The sequence below is a fragment of the Tachyglossus aculeatus genome, chromosome 2 (assembly GCF_015852505.1).
Source record: "Tachyglossus aculeatus isolate mTacAcu1 chromosome 2, mTacAcu1.pri, whole genome shotgun sequence".
Lineage (NCBI taxonomy): Eukaryota > Metazoa > Chordata > Mammalia > Monotremata > Tachyglossidae > Tachyglossus > Tachyglossus aculeatus.
In genome coordinates, this window is record NC_052067.1 from 96,640,372 (window position 1) to 96,659,885 (window position 19,514).

Genomic DNA, 19,514 nt, shown 5'->3' on the forward strand with positions numbered 1-19,514 from the left:
TGCCCATTTTATTATAATTTTGTCAGAACAAGATTTCTAGAGTTCCTAATGTGTATTTCTCTTGTCAACCCCCTGCTGAGTTGACTTCTTGAGAAGCAGCGAGGCCTAGTGGGTAGCGCCCAAGACTGGGAGTCAGAAGGACCTGGGTTCTCATCCCAGCTCTGCCGCTTGTCTGCTGTGGGGCCTTGGGCAAGTCGCTTCGCCTCTCAGTGCCTCAGTTCCCTCATCTGTAAAATGGGCATTAGGACTTTGGAGCTCCGTGCGGGATGTAGACTGTGTCCAACCTGATCACCAGAATTTCACCTGAGGACTTGAAGGAGAAGGGAAGGAGGGCACGTTTGAGAGGAAGAGGAATGAAGTACTGTCCTGAGGGCGGTGGTCTCTGTTATGGAGGAGAGTATTGGGTCCTGTCTACATGTTTTGTTTTGTTGTCTGTGTCCCCTTCTAGACTGTGAGTCCATTGTTGGGTAGGGACCATCTCTATATGTTGCCAAGTTGTACTTCCCAAGTGCTTAGTACAGTGCTCTGCACACAGTAAGCGCTCAATAAATACGATTGAATGAATGAATGAATGAGTTAGCTTGTTAGGAGGCCTTCCCAGACTGAGCCCCTTCCTTCCTCTCCCCCTCGTCCCCCTCTCCATCCCCCCCATCTTACCTCCTTCCCTTCCCCACAGCACCTGTATATATGTATATATGTTTGTACATATTTATTACTCTATTTATTTATTTTACTTGTACATATCTATCCTATTTATTTTATTTTGTTAGTATGTTTGGTTTTGTTCTCTGTCTCCCCCTTTTAGACTGTGAGCCCACTGTTGGGTAGGGACTGTCTCTATATGTTGCCAATTTGTACTTCCCAAGCGCTTAGTACAGTGCTCTGCACATAGTAAGCGCTCAATAAATACAATTGATGATGATGATGATGATGTATCGCTCTGGGATTGAACAAACTCATCTCAAACGATCCTAATGTCACTTCCGGGGCAATAGGGGAGCACCAGGAGTTTCAAATTTAGGGTAGACGGTAAGCTGCTCTCCATCCCTCCCATCTTACCTCCTTCCCTTCCCCACAGCACCTATATATATGTTTGTACATATTTATTCCTCTATTTATTTATTTATTTTACTTGTACATATCGATTCTATTTATTTTATTTTGTTAATATGTTTGGTTTTGTTCTCTGTCTCCCCCTTCTAGACTGTGAGCCCACTGTTGGGTAGGGACTGTCTCTATATGTTGCCAACTTGTACTTCCCAAGCGCTTAGTATAGTGCTCTGCACACAGTAAGTGCTCAATAAATGCGATTGATTGGTAGACTGTAAACTCATCTCTAGATTTTATGCTTGTGTCTACCAACTCTGTTAGATCGTTCTCTCCTAGAGCTTAATACAGAATTCTGCACAGTCTGTCTCAATTAGGGGAAGCAGCGTGGCTCAGTGGAAAGAGCCCGGGCTTTGGAGTCAGAGGGCATGGGTTCAAATTCCGGCTCCGCCACTTGTCAGCTGGGTGACTTTGGACAAGTCACTTGACTTCTCTGTGCCTCAGTTACCTCATCTGTAGAATGGATATTGGGACTGTGGGCCCCACGTGGGACAGCCTGATCACCTTGTAACCTCCCAAGCGCTTATAACAGTGCTCGGCACATAGTAACCGCTTAATACATGCCATTCTTATTCTTATTACTATAAATGCCATTGATTGATTGATTGATTTTGGGCAACTACTGCTCTGAAAAAAGGAAAGTCCCCATGCTTAGATACCTAGCATATGCATATCCAGAAAACTGGGTTACCAAATTTTTGGTTGTGATAAACATTTAGAGGGGTGTGCTATCTATATTCAAGTCACTATATATATATATATATATATATATATGTATTTGTACATATTTATTACTCTATTTTACTTGTACATATTTATTCTATTTATTTTATTTTGTTAATATGTTTTGTTTTGTTGTCTGTCTCCCCCTCCTAGACTGTGAGCCCGCTGTTGGGTAGGGACCGTCTCTGTATGTTGCCAACTTGTACTTCCCAAGCACTTAGTACAGTGCTCTGCACACGGTAAGCGCTCAATAAATACGATTGAATGAATGAACGAATGAATCTACCCCAATGCTTAGTACAGTGCCTGGCACATAGTAAGCGCTTGCAAATACCATAAAGAAAAGTACAAAAAATTCCTTCATTTTACAGAAGACTACCTGATTTCGTCTTTCCCAATGGTCTGACTCACTTCTACCTTGCTAATGGTTTATGATTAAATGAGTAAACTTGCACAGTCACCTCGAGGAGTTGACACATCATGTCTGAGTAAGAAGTCTGTCCAGAAACTGGAGCACCAAGGCTAAAACCCCAAGTTATTCTTCTTCTTATTATTATTAAGTACCATTGAGTCATTTCCTATTCATAGCGACTCCTTGTATATATTTCTCCAGAATGTCCTGTCCTCTGCCATAATCCACAACCTTTCTAACGGTTCTTCCGTTATCGTTGTTATGGCCTCTATCCATCTAGCTGCTGGTCTGCCGCCTCCTCCTTTTCCCTGGACTTTTCCTAGCATTAGTGTCTACTCCTGAGAATTAGTCCTCCTGATTATGTGTCCAAAATATGCTAACCCAAGTCGAGTCATTTGGCCTTCCAAAGACCACTTTGGCTTAATTCGCTCCAAAATCCATTTGTTTGTCTTTCAAGACAGTCCATGGTATTCGCAAAAGCCTTCTCCAACACCACATTTCAAAAGAACCGATGTTCTCTCTACCCTGTTTTTTCACTGCCCAGCTTTCGGATCCATACATTGTCACTTGGAAACACCACAGAGTTGACAATTTGTATCTTTGTGGCAGTTGTAACATCAGCACATTTCATGACTTTTTCCAGGCTCTTCAGAGCAAGTCTTCCTCCCATTAATCTTCGGCATATTTCTTGGCTACTAGTTCCTTTATTATTGATTATCGATCCTCGGAGAGAAAAATTGTCAGCTCTTTCAATCTTCTCTCCATCCACTACAAATGTGTTAAAACTTCCAGTTGTCATGTTCTTTGTTTTCTTTACATTCCAATTTGGGCCCATCTTTTTGCTCTGTTCCTTAACTTTTAATAATAAGCCCTTCAAGTCTTCTTTACGATCCTCAAGGAGGGTTGTATCATCGGCATAATGAAGGTTGTTTATATTCCTTCCTCCAGTCTTTAATCCCCGTTTGTCTTCATCCAGTGCGGCTTCTCTCATTAGGTACTTGGTGATACATCCTTGTCTTACACCCTTACTAAAATCCCAGGTAGTGACAGAAATTTGATATTGGTTCTGTTTTTTTTGCAGTTTCTTCTAGCAGTTAATTATGGGGTTGAAACCTACTGTATCCTCGGCAAAATGGGGAAAGTATTGAATCAATCAATCAATCAATCAATCAATCATATTTATTGAGCACTTACTGTCTGCAGAGCACTGTACTAAGCGCTTGGGAAGTACAAGTTGGCAACATATAGAGACAGTACCTACCCAACAGTGGGCTCACAGTCTAGAAAGGGGAGACAAAGAACAAAACCAAACATATTAACAAAATAAAATAAATAGAATAGGTATGTACAAGTAAAATAAATAAATAAATAGAGTAATAAATATGTACAAACATATATACATATATACAGGTGCTGTGGGGAAGGGAAGGAGGTAAGTGGTTAGGGATGGAGACGGGGATGAGGGGGAGAGAAAGGAGGGGGCTCAGTCTGGGAAGGCCTCCTGGAGGAGGTGAGCTCTCAGTAGGGCCTTGAAGGGAGGAAGAGAGCTAGCTTGGCGGATGGGCAGAGGGAGGGCATTCCAGGCCAGGGGGATGACGTGGGCCGGGGGTCGATGGCGGGACAGGCGAGAACGAGGCACGGGGAGGAGATTAGCGGCGGAGGAGCGGAGGGTGCGGGCTGGGCTGGAGAAGGAGAGAAGGGAGGTGAGGTAGGAGGGGGCGAGGGGATGGACAGCCTTGAAGCCCAGGGGGAGGAGTTTCTGCCTGATGCGCAGATTGATTGGTAGCCACTGGAGATTTTTGAGGAGGGGAGTAACATGCCCAGAGCGTTTCTGGACAAAGACAATCCGGGCAGCAGCATGAAGTATGGATTGAAGTGGGGAGAGACACGAGGATGGGAGATCAGAGAGGAGGCTGATGCAGAAGTCCAGACGGGATAGGATGAGAGCTTGAACGAGCAGGGTAGCAGTATGGATGGAGAGGAAAGGGCGGATCTTGGCAATGTTGTGGAGCTGAGACCAGCAGGTTTTGGTGACGGCTTGGATGTGAGGGGTGAACGAGTGAGCAGAGTTGAGGATATACACCAAGGTTGCGGGCCTGTGAGATGAGAAGGATGGTAGTGCCGTCAAGTGATGGGAAAGTCAGGGAGAGGGCAGGGTTTGGGAGGGAAGACAAGGAGTTCAGTCTTGGACATGTTGAGTTTTAGGTGGCGGGCAGACATCCAGATGGAGATGTCCTGTAGGCAGGAGGAGATGCGAGCCTGGAGAGAGGGGGAGAGAGCAGGGGCAGAGATGTAGATCTGGGTGTCATCAGCGTAGAGATGATAGTTGAAGCCGTGGGAGCGAATGAGGTCACCAAGGGAGTGAGTGTAGATCGAGAACAGAAGGGGACCAAGCACTGAACCTTGGGGAACCCCCACAGTAAGGGGATGGGAAGGGGAGGAGGAGCCCGCAAAAGAGACTGAGAATGAACGACCGGAGAGATGAGAGGAGAACCAGGAGAGGACGGAGTCTGTGAAGCCAACGTCGGATAGCGTGTTGAGGAGAAGGGGATGGTCCACAGTGTCGAAGGCAGCTGAGAGGTTGAGGAGAATTAGGATAGAGTAGGAGCCATTGGATTTGGCAAGCAGGAGGTCATTGGTGACCTTTGAGAGGGCATTTTCCATGGAATGTAGGGGACGGAAGCCAGACTGGAGGGGGTCGAGGAGAGAGTTGGTGTTGAGGAATTCGAGGCAGCACGTGTAGACGACTTGTTCAAGGAGTTTGGAAAGGAATGGTAGGAGGGAGATGGGGCGATAACTAGAAAGTGAGGTGGGGTCAAGAGAGGGTTTTTTTTAGGATGGGAGAGACATGGGCACGTTTGAAGGCAGAGGGGAAGGAATCAGTGGAGAGTGAGTGGTTGAAGATGGAAGTTAAGGAGGGGAGAAGGGACGGAGCGAGAGATTTCATGAGATGAGGGGGAATGGGGTCAGAAGCACAGATGGCCGGAGTAACATTTGAGGGGAGGGAGGAGAGCTCCTCTGAGGATACTTCTGGGAAGGATGGGACAGTAGCAGAGTGTTGAGAGCCGGGGGGTTGGAGAAGGTGGGGGGAGTGACTTTGGGGAGGTTGGACCTGATGGATTTACTTTTATTAATGAAGTAGGAGGCCAGATTGTTGGGCGTGAGGGAAAGAGGAGGGGGAGGAACCGCGGGCCTGAGAAGGGAGTTGAATGTACGGAAGAGCTGACGGGGGCGATGGGCATGGGTGTCAATAAGGGAGGAGAAATAGTTTTGTCTGGCAGAGGAGAGGGCTGAGTTAAGGCAGAAAAGGATAAGCTTGAAGTGAACGAGGTTGGCATGGTGTTTAGACTTTCGCCAGCAGCATTCGGCAGCTCGAGCATAAGAGCGAAGGAGGCGGACAGTGGCAGTGATCCAGGGCTGTGGGTTAGTGGTACGAGAGCGGCGAAGGGAAAGGGGAGCAAGTGAGTCTAGCTGAGTAGAAAGGGTAGAGTTGAGAGCAGTAACCGGATCATCAAGACTGGGTAGAGAGTAGAGGGCGGCGAAGTGGGGTGTGAGGTGCTCAGAAAGATGGATGGGGTCGAGAGAGCGGAGATCTCTGTGAGGGAGTAATATGGATTTACAGGGGAAAGGAGTGTGAGTGACCAAAGAGGTAGCCTGAGAAACTTCTGTGTAGCAATGGGAGGTTGTGCTCACAGAAGAGAAAGAGCACCGGCCTGGGAGCCGAAGGACCCGAGTTTTAATCCCTGCTCCACCATTTGCCTGCTGTGTGATCTTGTCAAGTCACTTAACTTCTCTGGGCGTCAGTTTCCTTATCCACCAAATGCGGATTCAGTACCCATTCTCCCCCCTACTTAGAACGTGAGTCTCATGTGGTACAGGGATTGTGTTCAAACTGATTGTATTTTATGTACCCCAGCACTTAGTACAGTACTTGGTACATAGTAAGTACTCAACAAATCCATTGTCATCATTGTTATTATTAGTATTATCATTATCATCATCAAGACAACTCTTGGATGTGTTCAGGGGTAAAACAAGCATTCACTTGGAAAAGCATGCTAAGGGATTCCAGAAACTCTTAATATTTGAAGGTTTTACATTTATCAAAATATGCCAGACTTTAGATTATGCAGTGTGGGCTTTTCAAATATAAGAGCATTTGTATTGAGTAGGAAGTATATTTTCTGAACATCTGTTATCTAACTGATGAAATTATTCCGGCTGATTACCCTACAGAAGCTCACTTAATCAAATAAAACTTGAAAGATGTCTGTCTAAAAGAATCAAATGCTATTTTGTTTAGTTTCCTGAACCTTAAATCAATCAATCGATGGTTTTCACTGAGTGCTTGCTATGTACAGAGTTACTCCTACTCCTGGTTAACTTGGAACTTCTATACCTTCCTCATCTTTTTTTTCCCCGTTTTATGGTATTTATTAAGCACTTATTATATGCCAGGCGCTATCCTAAGCACTGGGTAAATGCAAGCTAAGCAGGTTGGACGCAGTCCCTGTCCCACATAGGGCTCACGGTCTTAATGCCCATTGTAGATATGAGATAACTGAGGCACACTCTCCTATGAATCGACGCCTTATTCATCCATTCAATCGTATTTATTGAGCACTTACTGTGTGCAGAGCACTGTACTAAGCGCTTGGGAAGTGCAAGTTGGCAACATATAGAGACGGTCCCTACCCAACAGTGGGCTCACAGTCTAGAAGCCGAGCCTTATCGTGGCCGAAGAGTTTTTATACGCTGATGAAGCTTAGAGCTATGCCGTTTAGGGCTATATGTAATGGAAAGGTCTAAGCCAAAGCGCCTGACAAAGTTGATTGACCTGTGCTGGGCGGCAGCGGCATGGGAAAGTCAAAGGCGGATGATCAAGTGATCAAAAGGTTGATCAGAGACACTGTCAGAGGCCCAAGTTTTCACAGCGTGGAAGAAGGTAGTGGTAAAAAACTTCCACATCATTACCAAGAAAATTCTATGGATACACACACCACAGCGACTTGATGACAGAAGATGGGACAAGCAGAGAAGCAGTGTGGCTTAGTGGAAAGAGCACAGGCTTGGGAGTCAGAGGTTGTGGCTTCTAATCCCGGCTCTGCCACTGTCTACATGTTTTGTTTTGTTGTCCGTCTCCCCCTTCTAGACTGTGAGCCCGTTGTCGGGTAGGGACCGCCTCTATATGTTGCCGACTTGGACTTCCCAAGCGCTTAGTCCAGTGCTCTGCACACAGTAAGCGCTCAATAAATATGATTGAATGAATGACTGAATGATCAGCTGTGTGACTTTGGGCAAGCCACTTGACTTCTCTGTACCTCAGTTACCTCATCTTTAAAATGGGGTGAAGACTGTGAGCCCCACATGGGACAACCTGATTACCTTGTATCTAGTGCTTACTGTGTGCAGAGCACTGTACTAAGCGCTTGGGAAGTACAAGTTGGCAACATATAGAGACCCCAGCGCTTAGAACGGTGCTTGGCATATAGTAAGCGCTTAACAAATACCATTATAATAATAATAATAATTATTATTATTATTCTGAAGAGGGTGTGTCCGTGGAGCCGCTGTGGGTAGGAAATGACCCGAAGGCCTTTGAAGAACTGAGGCACAAAGAAGTGACTTGCCCAAAGTCGCCCAGCAGACAAGTGGTGGAGCCAGGATTAGAACCCAAGTCCTTCTAATTCCAAGCGCTTAGTACAGTGCTCTGCACCCAGTAAGTGCTCAATAAATATAATTGAATGAATGAATGAACTCCCAGGCCTGTGTTCCATCCACTAGGCCATGCCGCTTCTCTGAGAGTAGTAGCCTGGAAGGCGTCAGAAGAAGCCATTCCGAAATAAGTAAGTCACGGGGAGAATGTGTGTACCAACTCTCTTGTTCTGTTCCTGTTGTGCTAGAGAAGTAGTGTGGCTCAGTGGAAAGAGCCCGGGCTTTGGAGTCGGAGATTGTGGGTTCAAATCCCAGCTCTGCCAGTTGTCAGCTGTGTTACTTTGGGCAAGTCACTTCACTTCCCTGTGCCTCAGTTACCTCATCTGTAAAATGGGGATTAAGACTGTGGACCCCCCGTGGGACAACCTGATCACCTTGTCACCTCCCCAGCACTTAGAACAGTGCTTTGCACATAGCGCTTAATAAATACCATCATTATTATTATTATTATTATGTGCTCTCCCAAGTGCTTAGTACAGTGCTCTGTGCACAGAAAGTGCTCAGTTAATACCACTGATGATTGATAATGATGATGATGTAGAGAATCCAAAAGCCATCTTCTATCACTTGTTTTGGAAAAGGTGACAAGCTTCTTGAGGGTAAGGGATGTACTGTTATTTTTATTACCAGTGCAGGGAATGTGTCTGCTAATTCTGTTGCATTGTACTCTCCCAAGCACTTAGCACAGTGCTCTGCATAGAGTTAAGTGCTCAATACGTACGATTAATTGATTCTTTTTATTATTGTATTTATTAAGCACTTACATGTTTTGTTTTGCTGTCTGTCTCCCCCTTCTAGACCGTGAGCCCGTTGTTGGGTAGGGACCGTCTCTAGATGTTGCCGACTTGGACTTCCCAAGCGCTTAGTACAGCGCTCTGCACGCAGTAAGCGCTCAATAAATGCGATTGAATGAATGAATGAATGAATGAATGAATGAATGAATAAATATGAGCTGGACTGAGAGCATACCGTAAGGCACAGTTTTATCTTGCCTTTAGCTGCCGAGTCGTGTCCGACCCATAGCGACGCCACGGACACACCTCTCCCAGAACGCCCCACCGCCATCTGCGATCGTTCTGGTGGTGGATCCGTGGAGTTTTCTTGGTAAAAATGCAGAAGTGGTTTACCATTGCCTCCTTCCTGGCAGTCAACTTGAGTCTCCACTCTCGATTCTCTCCCGTGCCACTGCTGCCCAGCACAGGTGGGTTTTGACTTGTAGCCGATTGCCTTCCCCTCGCTAGCCACCGGCCAAGCTAGGAATGGAACGGACAGGCCCCTGCTTGACTCAGTTTGTACTTCCCAAGCGCTTAGTACAGTGCTCTGCACATAGTAAGCGCTCAATAAATACGATTGATGATGATGATGATGATGACGATGACTCTCCCTCCCATAGTCGAGACAGGTAGAGGACTGGAAACTCTCCAGGTGCGACCCTGAGATGGGGGGGGGCACAGTATTATCAGCCAATGTAAATTGAATCTTCACCCACTAAGCACTTAAATACTCACTCCGACCTCATCCCCACAACACCCATATCCATCTCCTTAGACTGTCTTTCTTCTTTCCTCTGGAATTTATTTTAACATGTCTCCTCTGCTGGATTGTAAACTTCTTGAGTGTGGGAATCAAGTCTGCCTAGTCTATTGTAATCTCCCCAGCATTAAGTAGAGCTCTCTGCTCAATAAATACAATCGATTGATTATGCTAGATGCTTGCGTGTCCAGGATCCTCCAGCCAAATTTTATTCATTATCAAAAAAATCAACATTCATTCATTCAATCGTCTTTATTGAGTGTTCACTGTGTGCAGAGCACTGTACTAAGCGCTTGGGAAGTAGAGAAGCAGCATGGCCCAGTGGAAAGAGCCCGGGCTTTGGAGTCAGAGGTCATGGGTTCAAACCCCAGCTCCGCCAATTGTCAGCTGGGTGACTTTGGGTAAGTCACTTCACTTCTCTGTGCCTCAGTTACCTCATCTGTAAAATGGGGATTAAGACTGTGAGCCCCCCGTGGGACAACCTGATCACCTCGTAACCTCCCCAGCGCATAGAACTGCACATAGTAAGTGCTTAAGAAATGCCATTATTATTATTATTACAAGTTGGCAACATTTAGAGACGGTCCCTACCCAGCCACGGGCTCAACAGAGTTTATTGAGCACATATTTTCGGGAAAGCACTGTACTAAAGGATTTGGGAGAATACAGTAGTTAGTGGACTCAGTCCCTGCCCTTTGGCTCTATTGTATTCCCAATCAATACATCAATCAACGGTATTTTTGAGCACTTACCAGGTACAGAGCACCATACAAAGTGCTTGGGAGAGTACAGAACGAGACAAGATCCTTATCCTTAAGGAGTTTACAATCTAGTGTTCTGCTGAAGATGTAGGGAGCAGCATTCAGTCACTCAGTCGTATTTATTGCGCTCTTACCGTGTGCAGAACGTAGTACTAAGTGCTTGGGAGGGTACAATTATTACATTATTATTATAACAGACGCATTCCTTGCCCATGCGGACTCCTCATGAAGAATAATGCTTTATATGTTGCTTTCTGTGCGTATAGGCAACCGGACTAGGGTCTCTGGCCTAAGGGATAGAGCACAGGCCTGGCATTCAGAAGATGATGGGTTCTAATCCCAGGTCCACCACGTGTCTGCTGTATGTGACTTTGGGCAAGTCACTTCACTTCTCTGGGCCTCAGTTCCCTCATCTGGAAAATGGGGATGAAGACTGTGAGCCCCCCATGGGGCAACCTGGTCACCTTGTAACCTCCCCAGTGCTTAGAACAGTGCTTTGCACATAGTAAGGGCTTAATAAATGCCATTATTATTATTATTTGCACATAGTAGGCGCTTAATAAATGCCATTATTATTATTATAACCGTCCCGCTGTTCGATTACAAATGGTAACACATAGCTTCTTCAACTCTAGCTAGCAGATCATCATCATCATCATCAATCGTATTTATTGAGCGCTTACTATATGCAGAGCACTGTACTAAGTGCTTGGGATGTACAAATTGGCAACATATAGAGACAGTCCCTACCCAACAGTGGGCTCACAGTCTAAAAGGGGGAGACAGAGAACAAAACCAAACATACTAACAAAATAAAATAAATAAATAAATAAATAGAGTAATAAATATGTACAAGCATATATACATATATACAGCAGATCTGACAGGAATGAAGGAATCTTATTTATTGAGTGCTTACTGTAGGCAGAGCACTGTACTAAGCGCTTGGGTAAGCCTTGCCTTGTCTTATACTGTCGAGTCATCTCCGACCCACAGCGACTCCGTGGACACATCTCTCCCAAATGCCCCATCTCCATCTCCGTCTTGTACCCATAGAGTTTTCTCGTTAAAAGTACGGAAGTGGTTTACCATTGCCTCCTCCCACGCAGTAAACTAGAGTCTCCGTCCTTGATCCTCTCCCAGGCCGCTGCTGCCCAGCACAGGTGAGTTTTGACTTGTAATAGATTTCCTTCCCCTCGCTAGCCACTGGCCAAGCTAGGAATGGGATGGGTTTGCCCCTGCCCGACTCTCCCTCCCCGAGCCGAGACTGGAAAAGTACTGGAAACTCTCCAAGTGCGATCCTGAGAGGGGCTTGGATGAGTACAGTAACAGTATGAAGAGTTGGTAGACACATTCCCTGCCCAAAGTGAGTTTACAGTCTAAAGGGGCAGACAGATGTTAATCAATCAATCAATCAATCGTATTTATTGAGCGCTTACTATGTGCAGAGCACTGCACTAAGCACTTGGGAAGTACAAGTTGGCAACATATAGAGACGGTTCCTATCCAACAGTGGGCTCGCAGTCTAGAAAGGGGAGACAGAGAACAAAACCAAACATATTAACAAAATAAAATAAATAGAATAGATATGTACAAGTAAAATAAATGAATAAATAGAGTAAGAAATATGTACAAACATATATACAGGTGCTGTGGGGAAGGGAAGGAGGTAAGACGGGGGGGCGGAGAGGGGGAGGAGGGGGAGAGGAAGGAGGTATAAATATAATAATATAAATGATATAAATGAAGACTGTAAGCCCGTTGTTGGATAGGGACCGTCTCTATATGTTGCCAACTTGTACTTCCCAAGCGCTTAGTACAGTGCTCTGCACACAGGAAGCGCTCAATAAATACGAATGAATGAATATATATGCATATCAATCAATCGTCTTTATTGAGCGCTGACTGTGTGCAGAGCACTGTCATATACATATTTAAGTGCGGTGGGACTGAGGGGTGGGGTGAATAAAGGGAGCAGATCAGGGTGTGACACAGAAGGGATTGGGAGAAGAGGCAAGGAGGGCTTAGTAAGGGAAGACCTCTTGGAGGAGGTGTGCCTTCAATAAAGCTTTAATCTGGGGGAGGGTGATTGTCGGATTTGAAGAGGCAGGACGGGGGCCAGAGGTCAGCAGCAAGATAAATGAGATCAAGCTACAGTGAGTCGGTTGGCATTAGAGGAACGAAGTGTGCCCGCTGGTTGTAGTAGGAGAGCAGAAAGATGAGGTAGGAGGGGCAAGGTGATTGAATCAATCAATCAATCAATCGTATTTATTGAGCGCTTACTGTGTGCAGAGCACTGTACTAAGCGCTTGGGAAGTACAAGTTGGCAACATATAGAGACAGTCCCTACCCAACAGTGGGCTCACAGTCTAGAAGGCTTTAAAGCCGATTATAAAGAGTTTCCGTTTGATGCGGAGGTGGATGGGCAACCACTGGAGGTACTTGAGGAGTGGAAAAACGTGGACTGGACTTTTGTAGAAAACTGATTTGGGCCGCAGAGTGAAGTGTGGACTGGAGTGGGTAGAGGCTGGAGGCAAGCCCGCTGTCGGGTAGGGACCGTCTCTATATGTTGCCAACTTGGACTTCCCAAGCGCTTAGTACAGTGCTCTGCACACAGTAAGCGCTCAATAAATACGATTAAAAAAAAAAAGGTCAGCAAGGAGGCTGATTCAGTAATCGAGGGGGATAGGGTAAATGCTTAGTGCTCTCCACTAAGCCACGAGAAGCAGCATGGCTCAGTGGAAAGAGCGTGGGCTTTGGAGGCAGAGGTAGTGGGTTCTAATCCCAGCTCTCCCACTTCAATCAATCAATCAATCAATCATATTTATTGAGCGCTTACTGTGTGCAGAGCACTGTCCTAAGCGCTTGGGAAGTTCACTTGTCAGCTGTGTGACTTTGGGGAAGCCACTTAACTTCTCTGTGCTTCAGTTACCTCATCCGTAAAATGGGGGTGAAGACTGTGAGCCCCCCGTGGGACAACCTGATCACCTTGTAACCTCCCCAGCGCTTAGAACAGTGCTTTGCACATAGTAAGTGCTTAATAAATGCCATCATCATCATTATTATTATTATTACAACCTGATTAGCTTGTCTACTCCAGCGCTTAGAACGGTGCTTGGCACATAGTAAGCGCTTAACAAATACCAACATTATTATTATTATTATTATTATTATTATTATTTTATTATTATTATTATTATTATTATGCTTGGATTAGCATGGTAGTTCAGAAGGAGAGAAAGGGCAGATTTTAGCCATCTTTTGAAGGTGGACAGAATTTAATGAAAGATTGAATATGTGGGTTGAATGAGAGAGTTGAATGAAGGATAACGCCGAGGTTGTGTGCTGTGTACAGTGATGGGAAAATCGCGGAGAGGACAGGTTTGGGTGGGAACATAAAGAGTTCTGTTTGAGGCATGTTCAGTTGGAGGTGATAATCAATCAATCAATCAATCAATCAATCATATTTATTGAGCGCTTACTATGTTCAGAGCACTGTACTAAGCGCTTGGGAAGTACAAATTGGCAACATATAGAGACAGTCCCTACCCAACATTGGGCTCACAGTCTAAAAGGGGCTCACAGTCTAAAAGGTAATAATAATGATAATGGTAACAATAATAATGATTGTTTTAGACTGTGAGCCCACTGTTGGGTAGGGACCGTCTCTATATGTTGCCAACTTGTACTTCCCAAGCGCTTCGCACAGTGCTCTGCACACAGTAAGCGCTCAATAAATACGATTGATTGATTGATTGATTGTGGTATTTATTAAGCACTTACTATGTATCAAGCACTGTACTAGTAACTGGGTAGATACAAGATCATCAGGTCCTACCTGGGGCTCATATTCTACATAAGCGAGAACAGCTATTGAATTCCCAGTTTGCAGATGAGGGAATTGAGGTACTGAGGAATTGAGTGAATTGTCAAAAGTCACACAACAAGTGGTAGAGCCAGGATTAGAATCCAGGTCCTCTGACTCCCAGGCGTGTGTTCTTGCCACCAAACCACGTTGCTTCTCGCTCTAGGAGCCCAGAATTTTCTCCAGTGTAGATGCTCTTAGACTTTTGAAATGATAATGCAACATACGTGTATCTTAAATTATTTCAGCAGAACTATTTGGGGCTGTATCAATGAAACTATTGCTCAAAGTAAATGCTCAAATGCCGCTTGCTCCTCTGTTTATTATTATGCTTGGATTAGCATGGCTCAGTGGAAAGAGCACGGGCTTTGGAGTCAGAGGTCGTGGGTTCGAGTGCCGGCTCCGCCACGTCTGCTGTGTGACCTTGGGTAAGTCACTTAACGTCTCGGAGCCTCAGTTCCCTCATCTGTAAAATGGGGATGGTGACTGTAAGCCCCCCGTGGGACAACCTGATCACCTTGCATCCCCCACCCCAGCGCTGTGAACAGTGCTTTGCACATAGTAAGCGCTTAACAAATGCCATCATTATTATTATTATTATTATTATTATGGTAACAGTTCAGAAGGAGAGAAAGGGCAGATTTTAGCCATCTTTTGAAGGTGGACAGAATTTAATGAAAGATTGAATATGTGGGTTGAATGAGAGAGTCACTTGTCTACAGTGGCACTTGTCATTTGAAAGCGATTTCCTAGAGACGGTTCAAGTTGGTTTGAGAACAGTGTTCTTAGGACATCATAAGATTTCGGCTTGCCTGGAGGTAGAGAGAAGACCAGAAGATATTTTAGCTCCTTGTTGGCTCAGTGGAAAGAGCCCAGGCTTGGGAGTCAGAGGTCATGGGTTCAAATCCCGGCTCCGCCAATTGTCAGCTGGGTGACTTTGGGCAAGTCACTTCACTTCTCTGGGCCTCAGTTCCCTCATCTGTAAAGTGGGGATGAAAACTGTGAGCCCCCCATGGGACAACCTGATCACCTTGTAACCTTCCCAGCACTTAGAACAGTGCTTGGCACAGAGTAAGCGCTTAACAAATGCCATTATTACTATTATTATTATAAACTAAGCAATTAGAGAAGCAGCGTGGCTCAGTGGAAAGAGCGCGGGCTTTGGAGTCAGAGGTTGTGGGTTCAAATCCCAGCTCTGCCAATTGTCAGCTCTGTGACTTGAGGCAAGTCACTTAACTTCTCTGTGCCTCAGTTACCTCGTCTGTAAAATGGGGACTAAGACTGTGAGCCCCACGTGGGACAACCTGATAACCTCATATCTACCCCAGCGCTTAGAACAGTGCTTTGCACATAGTAAGCGCTTAACAAATACCATTATTATTATTATTATTATTATTATTATTATTATTATTCTGTTATTCCTTAAAGTGAATTAGATCAGCCTGTGTAGATTAAACTCTTCCTTCATTCAATTAAAATCTGTTTTCTTTTGTCCGCTGTAGAGGCCAAGTTGATGAAGCAGAGGATAAATACTGGTCTGAATGATCACAAAATCCAGATTTATGGAGTACAAAGTAATGAAGTTCTATTGCAGTAACATACCAAACATCCCTAGAAATATAGTGCGTGCGTGCGTGTGTGTATGTGTGTGTGTGTGTTGTTGCCTGAGAACAGTAATAATAATGATAGCATTTTTTAAGCGCTTACTATGTGCAAAGCACTGTTCTAAGCACTGGATAATAATGGTATTTGTTAAGCGCTTCCTATGTGCAAAGCGCTGTTCTAAGCGCTGGGGAGGTTACAAGGTAATCAGGTTGTCCCACAGGGGGCTCACAGTTTTAATCCCCGTTTTACAGATGAGGGAACTGAGGCCGAGAGAAGCGAAGTGACTTGCCCAAAGTCACACAGCTGACAGTTGGCAGAGCCGGGATGTGAACCCGTGACCTCTGACTCCAAAGCCAGGGCTCTTTCCACTGAGCCACGCTGCTTCTCCATACTCTCCCAAGCACTTAGTGTAGTGCTCTGCACCTAGTAAGTGCTCAATAAATCCTATTGATCGATCAATCAATCAATCGTGTTTATTGAGCACTTACTTATTGAGCACTGTACTTTCGATTGATTGAAGGGTTTGAAGGGATTGCCAGCCCACAATGGGTCTATCACATATTTGCTCCCAGAGATAATAATAATAATGATGGCATTTATTAAGCACTTACTATGTGGAAAGCACTGTTCTAAGCGCTGGGATGGAATCTCACCCCCGGTAGTGTGACCTTTGAAACCCAAAGGATAACAAGCTAGATGAAAAGACAGATTAATGGACGAGGGAAAGAGAAATACATACCGAGCTTCTGATATATCACAAGTAGGAATGTATCCTCAGGAATGCTGGAGGAAGCTTCCTGTTTACTGACCTCATCCCAGGGTCAGAAACAGGACCAAGGCCTCCTTTCCAAATCCATTATTTTATACTGTGAGAGGTGGGGGGATAATAATAATAATAATAATAATAATGATGATGATGGCATTTATTAAGCGCTTACTATGTGCAAAGCACTGTTCTAAGTGCTGGGGAGGTTACAAGGTGATCAGGGGGCTCACAGTCTTAATCCCCATTTTACAGATGAGGTAACTGAGGCCCAGAGAAGTGAAGTGACTTGCCCAAAGTCACCCAGCTGACAATTGTTGGAGCCAGGGCTTGAACCCATGACCTCCGACTCCAAAGCCCGGGCTCTTTCCACTGAGCCACGCTGCTTCTCTATAGAGGGAGCATGTCTCTCAAAACCTAAATTATCGCAAGATAACTTTATATGTATGTACACATATGTAATAATAATGACATTGATGGTATTTGTTCACTCATTCATTCATTCAGTCATATTTATTGAGCGCTTACTGTGTGCAGGGCACTGTACTAAGCGCTTGGGAAGTCCAAGTTGGCAACATAGAGAGATGGTCCCTACCCAACAGCGGGCTCACAGTCTAGAAGGGGGAGACAGACAACAAAACAAAACATATTAACAAAATAAAATAGGTAGAATAAATATGTACAAGTAAAATAAATAACTAAAGTAATAAATATGTACAAACATATATACATATATACAGGTGCTGTGGGGAGGGGAAGGAGGTAAGGCGGGTTCTAATCTCAGTTCTCAATTTTACCACTGGCTGAGGAGTGACCTCGGAAAAATCAATTAAATTTTCTGAGACTCATTTTTCTCACCTGCAAAATGGGGTTAAGACACTTGTTTTTGCTACCTCCTAGCATGGGAACCTTATGATGTGATTATCTCATGAACGCACCCTGGTGCCAAGGACAATGCTCCGAATCCAGCAAGCACTAAAAACCATATTTCATTCATAATATTTGATTTAATGCATTAAACGCTTATTCAACTCTCCGAATCCAGCAAGCGCTAAAAACCACATTTCATTCATAATATTTGATTTAATGCATTAAAAGCTTATTCAACTCTCCTTTAAATCCTAAGAACAGAAATGATTGAGGAGCATCTTAATAGGTCTTTAGTTTCCACCAGACCTAAAGAATGAACCTGATCCTGCCAGAGCTTATCCCCCTATAGTTACTGGGGCACTTTGGAGAAAACATTAATTTTCAAATCACTAATGGGGTCCCCACCAAGCGTAGGGATTTTCCACCTTCTTTTAGAGAAGCAGCGTGGCTCAGTGGAAAGAGCCCGGGCTTTGGAGTCAGAGGTCACGGGTTCAGATCCTGGCTCTGTCAATTGCCTGCTGTGTGATCTTGGGCAAGTCACTTAACTTCTCTGGGCCTCAGTTTACATCATCTGTAAAATGGGGATGAAGACTGTGAGCCCCCCGTGGGACAACCTGATCACCTTGTAACCTCCCCAGCACTTAGAACAGTGCTTTGCACATAGTAAGCGCTTAATAAATGCCATTATTATTATTATTATTATTTCTTTTAGACACCCGAACTCTGCAGCCTGAACTATCTACCCCTTGACCCTTAGGTAGATTTTTCTTTCCAACAGGCGCCGCTCTCTTTTCTCATGTCTCCCTCACATCAACTTCTCCCTCACACCAATCAATCAATCAATCATATTTATTGAGCGCTTACTGTGTGCAGAGCACTGTACTAAGCGTTTGGGAAGTACAAGTTGGCAACATATAGAGACAGTCCCTACCCAACAGTGGGCTTACAGTCTAAAAGGGGGAGACAGAGAACAAAACCAAACAAACTAACAAAATAAAATAAAATAAAATAAAACCAAATGCCACTTCTGGCAATAACAGAAATAAGTTAAAATGCTTACTGTGTCAAACACTTTTCTAAGCACTGGGGTAGATACAAGCTAATCAGGTTGGACACAGTCCCTGTTCCATGTGGGGCTCCCGGTCTTAGCCTCCATTTAGCAGATGAGGTAACTGAGGCACAGGGAAGTGCCGTGATTTGCCCAAGGTCCCACAACTTTCAAGGGGCAGAACCAGGATTAGAACCCAGGTCCTTCTGACTCCCAGTCCCGTGCTTTATCCTGGTTTCTAGGCCATGCTGCTTCCCTGCCATAATAATGGTGTTTCTTAAGTACTTACTCTGTGCCAGGCGCTGTACTAAGCACTCTGGGGTGGATACAAGCAACTCAGGTTGGACACGGTCCCTGCCCCGCATAGGGCTCGCAGTCTTAATCCCCATTTTATAGTTTAGGTAACTGGGGCGTGGAAAAGTGAAGTGACTTGCCCAAGGTCCCACAGCAGACAAGTGGCAGAGGCAGAATTAGAACCCAGGTCCTTCTGACTCCTCCAGGAGGCCTTCCCAGACTGAGCCCCCTCCTTCCTCTCCCCCTCGTCCCCCTCTCCATCCCCGCCGCCTTACCTCCTTCCCTTCCCCACAGCACCTGTATATATGTATATATGTTTTTACAGATTTATTACTCTATTTATTTTACTAGTACATATCTATTCTATTTATTTTATTTTGTTAATATGTTTGGTTTTGTTCTCTGTCTCCCCCTTCTAGACTGTGAGCCCACTATTGGGTAGGGACCGTCTCTAGATGTTGCCAACTTGTACTTCCCAAGCGCTTAGTACAGTGCTCTGCACACAGTAAGCGCTCAATAAATACGATTGATTGATTGATTGACTGACTCCCAGCCCTGTGATCTGTCCGCTAGCCCGTTCTGTTTTCCTTCTGCCGTGATTGTATCATCTGCAAAAGGGGATTTGAAGATTCTAACCAAAGAGTGATGTGTTTTTCAAAAATTAGGTCTTCGGCCTGTTGAAGCTGCACATTTTAATTTCAGAACCTGCCTTTTTATTCTGTGATTGCTTCCAAATTAGGCTCCCACCGTTTCAGGGTCTCCATTCATTCATTCATTCAGTCGCATTTATTGAGCGCTTACTGTGTGCAGAGCACCGT

General features: G+C 44.9%; 1 protein-coding gene across 4 annotated transcripts in view; it reads left to right on the forward strand.

Annotated features, from left to right (window-relative positions):
- Positions 1-19,514, forward strand: part of TBC1D32 (TBC1 domain family member 32) — a 323,193-nt gene that overhangs the window by 216,551 nt on the left and 87,128 nt on the right. The window lies entirely within an intron of this gene.